The 12,112-nt window shown below is 43.8% G+C and overlaps 1 long non-coding RNA gene across 1 annotated transcript in view; it reads left to right on the top strand.

The window, feature by feature from the left end:
- Positions 1-11,815, top strand: part of LOC113830735 — a 28,822-nt gene extending 17,007 nt beyond the window's left edge. Inside the window, exons 2-3 of the long non-coding RNA XR_003483004.2 lie at positions 10,366-10,491; positions 11,309-11,815. This is a non-coding gene — a long non-coding RNA (uncharacterized LOC113830735). The remainder of the gene's footprint in view (positions 1-10,365; positions 10,492-11,308) is intronic.
- Positions 11,816-12,112: the final 297 nt, after the last annotated feature.

Here is a 12,112-nt window from a genome sequence, read left to right as displayed (position 1 = left end):
TAGAGACTTAGAAGTTGTAGATGTCCTGTGGGAAGCCATTCTGTACACAAAGGAACATGTGGTGCCATTGGAACTCGTGCCTGATACTCATGCTATGAGTGAGTAGACACTGAGCATTTCCCAGAGTTCCTGTGTGTTTCTTGAGCCAGCACTGGTACTTTACACCATGAAGGGAAGGAATTCTTACTTTCGAGGTGCTCTCCACACGAAGATGTGAGGCTGCAAGATGTACGTGCAATAAAAGTATTCATCCGTATCGCCCATAGCAACTTAAGTTCCTAATTAGACCTCTGAGCTTGCAGTCAATGCAACCCGTATGTGAGATGAGTTTGAGCGAAAGCTACACTTACAGCATCGACATTCACATTTGCTGATGTCTTTGTGCTTAAATTTGTAATCTCAACTTTGCCTTAACAAGTTTTTATGCTTAATTTCTTCTCCATTTTTTTAAAAGTCACAGAAAACACTATTAGTGTTTGTAGTAAGCAGCCTGCATGGGCTATGAATGACTCTCCTGGAGAGGGCAGGCTAAGGGAGGACTGGCTTTTGCTGTTCCTCTTGCTTTTGCTAGGGACAGCTCTCTGAAAGGCTGCTATCCCCGCCATAAGTAGATGATGTCTAGAAACCTAGAACTGACGAACGTGGGAACAGTTTCTAAGAAGTTTGGGGGCTGACAGAAAGCATCACTGGACTGAAAGCATCAAGGTAGCATTCTTACTTTGTTTACCCTTTTTGGTTGTTTTTCCCAAGTGTAGAGTATTTGCTTAAAATCTAGATAAGAGCAGGGTATGTGAGAGCATCACATCCCATGTTATTAGACCTCCAGCAAGATATCAAGGAATGGCTAAAGATGAAAGAAGAAAGGTGTGGCAGGCCTCTGTCTGAAATTCTTGGGCCTACAGAGAACTGTGGGCCTGATATCACTAAGGCCCATCTCATGGTCCAGCCAGGCTGAAGAAATAGAGTAGGGGAAGCTCATAGTTTCTCATCAGTCACTCCTGTTTGTGTTCCTCAGACCTTTGTTTTTTGTCCATCTCCTTCCTTCTCCACACCTCTTCTGGTTTTGCAGGATTGGAGGACTAAGGGATGATGTGCCACTCCAACCATCTGATGCTTTTACCCCCGAGTGTGGCCTATAGCAGACCTGTAGTGACATCGACACCTTCAGTCTGTCTTTCTTTACCACCCAGGGTGCCCACTTCACCTCTTACTTCCTAGCATCCATGCCAGGATGAGAAATCCAGAGAAGGGATAGGAAAAAGGAAGGTCCCCACAGCTTGAGGTGAGTGCTGTTGGGGTGCGCACTGGCAGGTGCTCTAGACGCTGCTATCCATGGTGAGAAGTGGGTGAGGTTCTGAGTCTTCCACACTGGCAGAGGTGTGCTGGGGCTGTCCTCATAGTGGAGAAACCTCAGACTTGGCTGCCCTGTGTGGAATGAGTAAGAGCCTGAGCTGTCACTACTGTGGATTCTCCCCTCCACTTTTGGGTCCATACACCTTTCTAGTAATATCTAAAACTGTTTCTTCTTTGTGCCTTTTGGAAACACTCAAACAAATCAGTGAAAGAAGGTTGGCTCTGGTCCCACAGGCCCAAGGTGAAGTGGCCTTGTGTAGGCACACCAGAGCTGTTCATTACTGTAACTGGTATGTTTCTTTGGCCAAACAGAGAACTGGCACAGCCCTCTTCTTTGAACAACATGGAGATGCCTGGAAGGACCTAAGGAAGTCTCTGGAAGGCCATGGCTAGCTCCTATTCTTGTTCTGTAAGCCTCAATAGAGCCAAGCTAGGACACAGACCCTGAATTCTCTGCTTCCAGCCCTTGCTGCCACCCCTGAGCCTTCTCTATACCAACCTTAGAGAAGCCATGGTCCATGTTGATCAAATTCTTACTTGCTGGCTGGAAGCTGCTTGCTGTAAGCAGTGTCATCTCAGTGAAGTGAAGCTACTCCCTGAGAGGAAAATTCACCTTGACTATTACTAAATTTCAGGTTAATCATGAAAGTCCAAATTGCTACAAGTTTCATTACAATACTATACTATACTATACTATACTATACTATACTGTACACATGCATGCATTGTCTTTAACATGGGTGTACACACTCAATTGTTTGCGATTTTTGATGTTTCTATTTTTGGTGTTTCAATATGCAACTGCTAGTGTAAACTTTAATCTTATATTATGTTTATACATAATATTTGATATTGTATTTCCATTTAAAACAGCAAGTCACTTTCTATATTTCTTCATAGCATTTGTAATCATTTTTATTTTTTGACACTGAATGCCTTTCAATAGGTCAAACTTTGTCCCATTTTGGGATATTAGCATTGGGGTAATTGCTATGGATTTATTGTAATTAAGCTTTCAAATGCCATACTTATTTATTGTTAAGCTTAAAACCCAAGTGTCCTTTTTGGGGGGTTGCAAATCACAACTGTTTAAAAATACAATCTGAGGGACAATCCAAGACATCTCAACTTTAACAATATTGTTGCTAAAATGGGGTTTTAATTGGGCATGAGCTATCATCCCCATGACTACAATGGGTGTGGGGACCATGTTTGGAAAGAGAAGGGGCCTAGGAAAAAGGACCTAACATTTATGTGGACATAGAGTGGAAGAGTTAAGATCAGGAAGACCATTTGATGTGTTCTCCACAGACATATCTTCCAGGTGCAGGAGCAAAGGAAACTTTCAGGCCTTGGCTAACAGGACATCTCTATGAGAGGCATTTTTTTGTTAGTGTGGGAATTTGAGGTACAAAATAGTAAACATTTAAATCAGAAATAAATCATTTCATTGAGCTACAATTATTTATACATATCAATAATGCATGTCTTAGGGATAAATTAGTCTTACATACATTTTTACTGGGCTTCCTTTTCAATTATGGCAGCCCAAAAATGATAACAGCAGCTGACTGTAGGCAAGCAGCTGGGTGCTTCCCAGAGACACTTGCCTTGGAGAAGAGCAGCTAGGTTCTTCTGGCTTCTACTGGGGGCCTCTTCCTTCCCATGTGGAAGGTGCTGTCCTGTCTCCCTACAGGATACATCTTTTCTCAAGAAAGTGAGTAGTAGGACTTGACACATTAAAAAAAATCAATTTGGGGGGTAATTGTGTAGTATCTATTCAAAATTGTTTCCAAAAATGTTCATCTGAGTTTGAGTGGGTTGGCCTTAAATACTGAAACCCATTTGCTTTCCTCTTGTAGCTACTAAACTGACTATTAGATACAGAGATTACACGGAATCATCACACAGCTGGGGTGTATGTAGAAGCAAATGCTGGCTGGAACTAGCCAACCTTTTATATGGAGGAACCCTGTTATGCCAGCAACTTCCACACCAGTGTCCACCTCCCTTGCTTCTTTTGAAGTTTTCCATAGGAAAATATTAAGCTCTGATTGATGCGTCTTTTCTTGAAAGTACTATGTTAATCCTTAGTGTGAAATTACTGGAACCACGTGTGGAGACACCTTACCCGGAGCGGCAGATCTCCGGTTAAATTATCCGTGGTATTGGGAACGCGCAGGTCGTTGACTATCCCAATTTAATTTGGGCAGTACAGGACATTTCTAATAATTAATACTGTAATAACACTTAATGATCTGCACTCATGCAATCTGAAAATCCAGCTAATGGTGCAGTTTTAGTGATTGCACAAACAGCAAGTTTTAAATGTGTCAAATGCTGCTATTTCAGCATCCTGATGCCAAGCAGGAGACCCTGCCTGTGGGCTCCAGCTGACCCCAGCCCAAGCCGAGACAAGGCTGTGGTGGTGCTGGGTGGGTCTCCAGGGAAGGCTTCTGGGTGGCATGGGAGCTGGGGCAGGAGAAGTCGAGGGAATGACACACTTCTTACAGATGGAAGACACATTTAAAAGCTGTGTGGATAGTCACTGCAGACGAGGGGCTGCCAGAGAGTGGAATGGGGTTCAGAGTGGTAAGGACTGTGTGAACTTCATTAGGAAGGAATTAATATTTTGGAGACTCGCCCAATAGATAGCACCATGTTCATTAACCTCACCCTTTGCTTATCTTGCTGTTGTATTTGGCACAAACAAAACTGCCCTTAGATATTCTTTTAGGGCAGATCTCAGCCATTTCAGAAAATCTTCTTCCAGACCCATGCTTTGTTGAGAAATATGTAACATATTATTTATTAGTTTATTATTATTATTATTATTATTATTATTATTATTATTATTATTATTATATTGGAAACTATCCCATTCTATACCACCTATCACTTTAAGAAGAAAAACTGAATTTAAACAGCATGGTTTGTATAACCAGGGCAGTCACTAGCAGTTTAGTTTCTCAATCCCACCATTGCTTGTGCATATTCTTCCTCTCCGCTCACACTTTAGGATTCTCAACACCAGTCATTATTTTAAGGAATAAGGAGGAAGACTTAAGGAACATACAAAGACAGTACTATTCTGACAACTACACCACCTAAGACCTGATTTGTCACGGCACTCTTGGGATACAGGGATCTGATGCTCCCAAGCTGATCAACTGGTTACCAGATGTCCCTCCCTGATTGGCTGATGACACAGAGCCATGAGGAGACAGACCCACGTGTTGCAGGCAACACAGGAATTGCCTTTCTACCACTCCAAGTATTTGAAATCCTTTCTCTCACAAACAGAGTTGATTCTAAGCTTCCTTTCAAGTGAACTTTAGTTTAGATGACACACGTGCATGGAGGGAAACAACAGGACCATTTGTAGAAGAAAGTTCTTTCTGATGACTTCAACATGGTTAAGTTTCTCCTTCTCTTTTCAGTTAGACTTTCACAGTCTGGAATAGCAGCTGTTCTGATGCTGTTGGGCTATCACCAGCCTCAGGGAGGGACCAGCTGCTCATTGACTGGCATGAGGAGAGTCCGTTAAAGAAATCTTTAGGACCCAAAGACCAGGAAGAAGATACTGGGTAAAGCATCACTAGCAGGCCAAAGAAAAGACTTAACATAAATCAATACTCCTACCCAGAATGCCTTACTACAGCAGGCTGTACTTCCCAGAAAGTTGCATCCTACACCGGACCCCTGTCCTCCCACCTCTGTCCCGAGGCCTACTCCCTCTGTTTTCAGAGAGCAGGTCTCATTAGCAAGAGGAATTAAATTAACTGTTTAGGAAAAAAAAAGCCTCATCCCCATTAAAACAACATTAAAGGTACATGGTACTCGTGGGCTTACAGAGCGAGAGGTAGATTCAGGCTGAAATCTCACCTTCCCTTAATCAAACTTGGTTCTCCAATTGTGTGATTCATCTGCTAAGTACATCCCAAAATTTCAGCTAAATGAATGTCCAAGACCATACTGTGAGTCAGATGAGGTTAACCCCATTTTATAGATGATTAAATCAAGCCCTTAGAGACAGTCCAGGCCTGGTCCAAACCACAGTGGGAGAAGAATCTAGGAAATGCATTTCTCCTCACACTAATGTTTATACCTCAGTTGGGGATATGCGGCATTTGAGAACTAGCTAGATCCACGGGGACTGGCTTTGGGTTTCACACTGCCAGTAAGATGTTCAACTTGATTTCAGATTGATGATCTAGCTGGTGAAAGCAGGTTCAGTGTGGGGAAGGGCTGGGCACTCTGAGATAGTGTCAAGTGGAGGAAGGTGGCATTTTCTTGCTCAACTAGCAGTCCTTTTAGCCTTAGGAGAACACCTCTGCTCCTCTGTCAGAGGAGCTGTCCCAGGTACTGTAGCAGAGCTGCTGTAGACCATGAGCAGAGCAGATAGCTCTATCCCTTCCCCGGACACCCTGGAACAGCGCTAAGGGTTGCCTCAATCACGTGGAGGAAGGTTAATTTTAGGAGGTTTGGGATAGGTGAACCCTGATTCAGGGCAACAAACAGGGCCACACAGGATCAGACTGGGGCTCACAGCTGGCAGTATCTGCAGAGTCAGCCAGGTTGACAGCTATCATGGCACAGATGTGGTCAGGGCAAAGAGAGACTACAATGACTCAGCATGCAGATACAGGAGATGTGTGCAGCTGTTTCAGTATGCAAATATGGAAAAGGAAGATAGCTGAGTCAGCCCGGGCCTTCCCCATAGAGCAGATTCCTCATTTACATAAGGGACCCCCTTTACATGTGTGCAACCATGGTGTCCTGTGCTTCACACCAGTCACCACATCTAATCCTAGGATGTGCCCATGCACTGGAACTGTATTTCCCCAAATTTACAGACAGGGGAACTAAGGCTCGGGCATTGTAATTTACTCAAGAAACAAAAGCCGGTACAGACATTGAAATGCTGTCAGACTCTTGATTCTGTAACCCTAGACAGGAAGCAGGTGTTTCCAGGTGTGGACAAGGCTGAGAGCAGCTGTGGTGAGAGCTATATCTGAGAACCGGTCCCATCTCCTAACTGGGGCAGCTGTGCTGGGAGGCTGTCTGCCCACACACATAGGCTGCTTGTACTTCTATGGACTAGAAGCAGCTCTGGTGCTACTTCTGAATTTTAGCAGCCATCCTCTTCGCTCCTTCTTGGGTATGGTAAGCAGCCCTCAGAGGTTCACTTCAGGACCCCATTGGAGGATGGGTACTAGGAAGGAGCCCAGAGTCTACCAGCCATGTCTCCTCCTGGAAAGAAGAAGTGTTCTGTGCTTGGATCTGTTGGTGGTTTGTCTTTCAGTAGAGGCACTAGGCAGCATGGAGGCAGTTTATAATGCTGACTTAAATCCTTCTATGGCAGCTGTCTACAACTCTCCAGAGCCTTGTGCATTTGGATACACAGCTCGCTGTACTTTGGCCCCAACTTGTAAAAGAAGTAACGAACCTTCTTCTGGACTGTCATATAATTGTCTCCAGTAGCAGTGACACAGCCCTCAGTCACCTGCCCACTCCAGAAGAGTCCATTCTAACTCTGCTCTCAGTGGGGTCAAACCATGACCTGGAGGCAAGTGCCTGCTTTTCTACCCCTGCCTACAGCAAGCCACAGTTGCAGCCCAGGAAGCACAGAGGACCCAAGATGTAGTGCCTTTGTATCTTGAGCCTTGAGTATGTGGAGCAAAGAGAGGAGCTGTACCTGGGGTTCAGAAACAGGGAAACAGCTATGCTTGTGCTGTGTGTCACAGCCGCACATCAGTTATCACAGGGGTTTAAAGCATCTGGATGGCTGATGGATTGGATGCTCCATTTGAATCATGACCAGATGTTTGGTGTCATGGAGACACTGCAGAGATGTTAAGGTAATGATACCACAAAACAAGTTATCAATGCACAGAGCAGGTTTTTGCTCCTAGCTCATTAGACAAAACATACATGTTTTTATGTAACACACACTGTCCTAAAAAAATATAAAAGAATACATTTCCAGCTTTGAAACACACAGGACTTGGAGGCTGGGGGCAAAGGTAGCAAATTCTAGGTCAGCTTGATTTATATTGCAAGATGTTGTTTACAAAAACAAATACAAGTAAACAAACAAAACACAAACCCAAACCTCTAACTATGTACGATTCAAATGCCCTTAAAAATAAGGTCACAAAATACCATAATTATACATAACTCATTATTTGATAATTTTCAATTATTAAAAATCACAAATATATGAAATGTTGAATTTATTTAAAACTTAAACTATTTAAAACAAACTACAATATGCTGATAAAACATTACATTAAAAAATCTCAGGCAAATGATAGAAGCCAGAATGCATTGATATTATTCTGATTCACTGCATATCGACAAAACTAGATACAGCCTAGCCATGAATTTGCACAATTTCTTGCATTAAGAAATACCCTCATTTGTTTTCGAAAGCTATTGCTATGTTGAAACTCTCCTCTTTAAAGCAGGTTTATGCATATCTGATGTTCCCACACGTCTGTTGCTAGTATACCCTTCAGTGCACTTTTGCAAACCCCCCTGCCTCAGCCTCCCAGGTGCTATGATTACAGACTTGGGCCAGCACTCCACTGATAACCCACCCTGAGGTTCACCCAGACCACCTGGTCCTGAGGTGAGGAAAATAAGATAGAAGAGGCAATGTTGCCACCTGCACATCAGGACTATCTGGGCTCCACAGTTTTGCTGGACCCTCACTCAGTTCATGCCATTCACTTGGGCTATTTGCTTTTGCTTTTGCAACAGGATCTGTCTGTGCTTTAAGCACAGCAAGCAGCATCACTCAGTGGATGTAAAATCTGAGGTCTAATATCAAAGGAGCAGTTACCAGAAACAATACGGCCAGGGCTGACTCTTTGGTTTGTTTCCCACTTTCCTTGAAAAGAACCTTTTTTTAAGATCTTCACTTTCAAGCATGCATTCAGACTGAGAAGCAAGTGAAAGCATCTTCCTCAATAATAAAGCATAATTGGAAAGTAAGAGCCCTCAGAGGGCAGAAACGGCCACTGAGCTGAGCGGCAGTCAATGTAGCTTCTTGGAGTGAACAATATTTATTTGTAGAATAAATTATTGATGTGGACATAGATTCAATTGAGTATTATTTGGATTAAAAGATGCTACTAGTCAACCAATTGATTTCAATGTGTTAATAAGGCAGTCTCTATTTTAGCGTTGTGTTGGGTTAAAATGCTTTCACTGCTTGCTCAGGTTATTTGTTTTTCCCAAGGATGGGGTGGTATCTTGAAGCCTTAACTCACAGCAAAGACCATAAGGAGCTTCCAGCTCTCAAATGCATGGCTGCCTTCCTGCGGGTCTATTCTTATGTTTTGACCCTTTTAGGTGCGTGTCTTCCCTGGGAGGGAAGCAGCTGCTGATGCTGCAGCAAAGATGTCTGTCGAGTCTGATGCTTTCAACCTGGAGTTTCAAGAAATAATGTGTGTTCTAGGAAGGACTGTGGCTCCCATCAAGCCTCTTCTCTATTGTTTTCTGATTCCTTTCAATGTTGGATAAGAAAATGGGTAATTATAGTTAAATCTAGTAACGGCAAAGTGAGGTCTTACAGAAAAGACATCAAAAGTGGATAATTTCAGAGGTTCTCTGTAGCAAAGGTTAAACAGCAGGGGCTTCTTCAGTATGTATCTGCTAAAAATGATGTCTTGGGTACCAGTGAAAGATCCGTTATATAAGGATAATGAGCATGAAGCAGCCAGGAAAAAGAGTCAGAAAAGGGTGATTCTAACCCTGCCTTCCGGCTGTGTGCCTTCTTTTCTCCTCCCAATCTCATCTCAGCATTTTACTCATATTCTTTCTCCATAGTTGCATCTTCATTTTGTTTATCAACAAGGTAAACAACACAAGTATCAAATCAAATTTCGGTATCAAGACTTTCATAGACAGTCGATGTGAATTTGTGATACACACCAGATCCATGATTTAACTGAGGGAGGTTGAAATGGATTGTTTTACTTGTCTTGGTTCATTCTGAAAGCAAGTTGCGAGGTTGTGGACCAGTGTTTGTTTCCTTGTGTATTTTTGAGGTATTGATGCATAAGACCTAGCTGTACTTTGGAGTAAATGTACCCTTGTGTGCAAACAGTTCTATTTCAACCAGAGTCTAGCTTGTCAGGCTGGCTGTTTGATATCCCATCTGTAGTGAAGGACAATCTCAAGCACATGGAGCGTAAGATTCTTGAATCTCTTACTGGCTGTGCCCCTGACCAAGGGGGGGTGTTGTCCACTTTTGAACCTCTTGGACCTCCCTTTCTTCCTCAATGGAGAGGAAAAGACATGGTGCTGAGGTCCATGTAAGATATGCACCCTGCATCTGACAGTCACTCTTTTTCAAATGTCAGACTGAGCAGTCAGTGGTTCTCATATGTTACCAGGCCATCAGCAGTACTTGTTGAGAATACTCTAGAAGGCACCCAAGTTACCAACTTGTAGGGCCTGGTTCTTTGTCTTCAAGCCTCTGTAATGGTGATATGATTTGCAGAGGATCTGTGAAGGCTTGTTTTGAATTCCTATTTCTCCCAGAGAGAAGCAGGCCTCCAGTAAGCCATCAAGAGTTGCAGTAGCTACAAGACCATTATGTCATTTTATGTGCAGAAGAAAAAACATCAACAGCACCTCCCATGCATTGTAGACTTGAGCACAGAAATCTTTTGGTATGTTTGCTTATTGTGACCTCTGAAAATGATTTCCCTATGAAAGACATCCATTCTGACCCCAGTCGAAAAGCCAAGACTGGCCTCATTAGCTGCTATTCCACTGCCTCATAGTGTGAAAAGACCTTGATTCCCCATCCCTCAAACACATTTCATGCCTTTACTAATATTAGAGAAAAGGCAAACAGCCCTTCTCCTTATTCCTGGGCTGTAGACAATCTTCATGTGGAAACACCAGGATTCCGGCGCGATGTCCCTGCAATGTCTCTGCTCTGGTTTTGTCACCTGACCTTGTCTCTGAGGGTGTGTTTGTTTGTACTCTTCACAGGGGAGACTATTGGCCTGGGTGTGACAGATCATCAGGATTCAAGCCATGAGATGCTTTCTGTGGTCCTCAGAAAAGGATGGCTCCTCCACGATCTGCCAGAAGAATGAAAACCGTGCAGAAAGCCAGGTATCCATGAATCCTGCTCAGGTAGTTCTCCCCATCCCCTGGTTTGTCCGACTCTTATTTTAACCTTCCCTTTGAAGGGGCCGACTTTCAAAGACAACAAACACTGATTTGGTCCTGGTGAGCATGTATCCTCAGGAGGCCAGTGAACTTAGGGTCTGTCACCACATATGTAGTCCCCTTGCCGTAGCCAAGCACCCCAGGAAACTGCTTTCCCTTTGGAAATCCATAGGTGGGGTGGCATGGCCAGGTCATTTTTCATAAGCCTTGTTTCCCTGTCAGTGTGTCATAGTCAGTGAACAGATTCTTACACATTTGTAAATCTACCCTCAGCTCCATCTCCTCACTATTTAATGCCACTTTGCCCGGCCACTGGGCTTACGAGCTCCAAGTGCCTGCTGTTGGGAGGAACATGTTCTCACTGTGATTAGTAAGGAGTTTGGGTGAGATTTCCCCCAGCACAAGCTGACAAGCTGCCCTGCACATTGTCATTTATCATTGTACACTAGATCTGTCAACTAGAGAAACAATTCCAATAAAAAAAATTCTGCATGAAATTACTTTCCCGAAGAAGAAAGCAGTTGTGCTGATGTGTGTACCCATCTGTGTCTCTGTGCTGTTTTTTTTGTTTTTTTTTCCCCCTTCGACTTTTTCTTTTTTCTTTTTTTAATTTTGGCTGTGAAAGGTACTTAATGTACCAAAAACAATTTGTACAGACATTATTTTACCAATTGCTAGTGTGTACGCCTTGCTGAGGCCTCCCTTATCTAACTGTTGCTAATACATTTTCATGCTGTGCTCTTACGGCTTCATTTTACAGTTGAGGAGATCACCCATTCCATGCTGTGCCTGAAATGGGACCCTCGTCACTTGGGTCCACAGAGTACACTTAACACGGGAACAGGCGCCAGCACTCAACGAGTTACACTATCTTCTTGAAGTCAAGCTTCGATTTGCAAACTTGGGCCTGCCTGCCTGCTTGCTTCTGGAGACCTTGGAGCTCAGAATGGAATGCAGCTTAGGTGCCCTGCTTGTAAGAAAGCTGCAGACCTGAATGGGTTGGGCAATATGCAGGCTCTACCTTGGACAGGGTCTGAGTAGCCAAAGCACTCCCTAGTGCTGGCGTTGTTCCTGTGTTGTGTTTGGCTTGTCCTGGGAGCCCCCAAACTAGCAGGGAGTCTGAGGTCCACAGTTGGGAGAGCTGGCAGGGCCAATAATTGCTATGGAAATGTGCTCCAGGACAGCTGAGAGGCCAGATCAGCCTCGAAGGCCCTCGTTTTCCACCCTGTCAGCTTCCCACCCAGCTATGGATTTCTAGCCATCGCTGCTGATGATTCTACTGACACCTCGTCAGAAAATAAATTTTTCACTACCCACTTGGCTGGCTCTATTAATAGGCTGCAACTTAGTCAAAACAAGGAGGAGAAAGAGGAGGAGGAGGAGGAGGAGGAGGAGGGGGAGGANAAAGGAAGCCAACACTAAGAGCGAGTTTGTCATTTTAATTGTCTCTGAAGATGTGGGGGGGGCACTTTTGGCAACATAATTAGATCTATCTTTCATCTTTTTTTCCAGTGCTGAGAATCGAACCCTGGACCTTCCAACTGCTACCCAAGCACTCTATTCC

The sequence above is a fragment of the Cricetulus griseus genome, chromosome 2, assembly GCF_003668045.3.
Source record: "Cricetulus griseus strain 17A/GY chromosome 2, alternate assembly CriGri-PICRH-1.0, whole genome shotgun sequence".
Taxonomy (NCBI): domain Eukaryota; kingdom Metazoa; phylum Chordata; class Mammalia; order Rodentia; family Cricetidae; genus Cricetulus; species Cricetulus griseus.
This window is presented reverse-complemented; position numbering and strand designations above follow the sequence as displayed.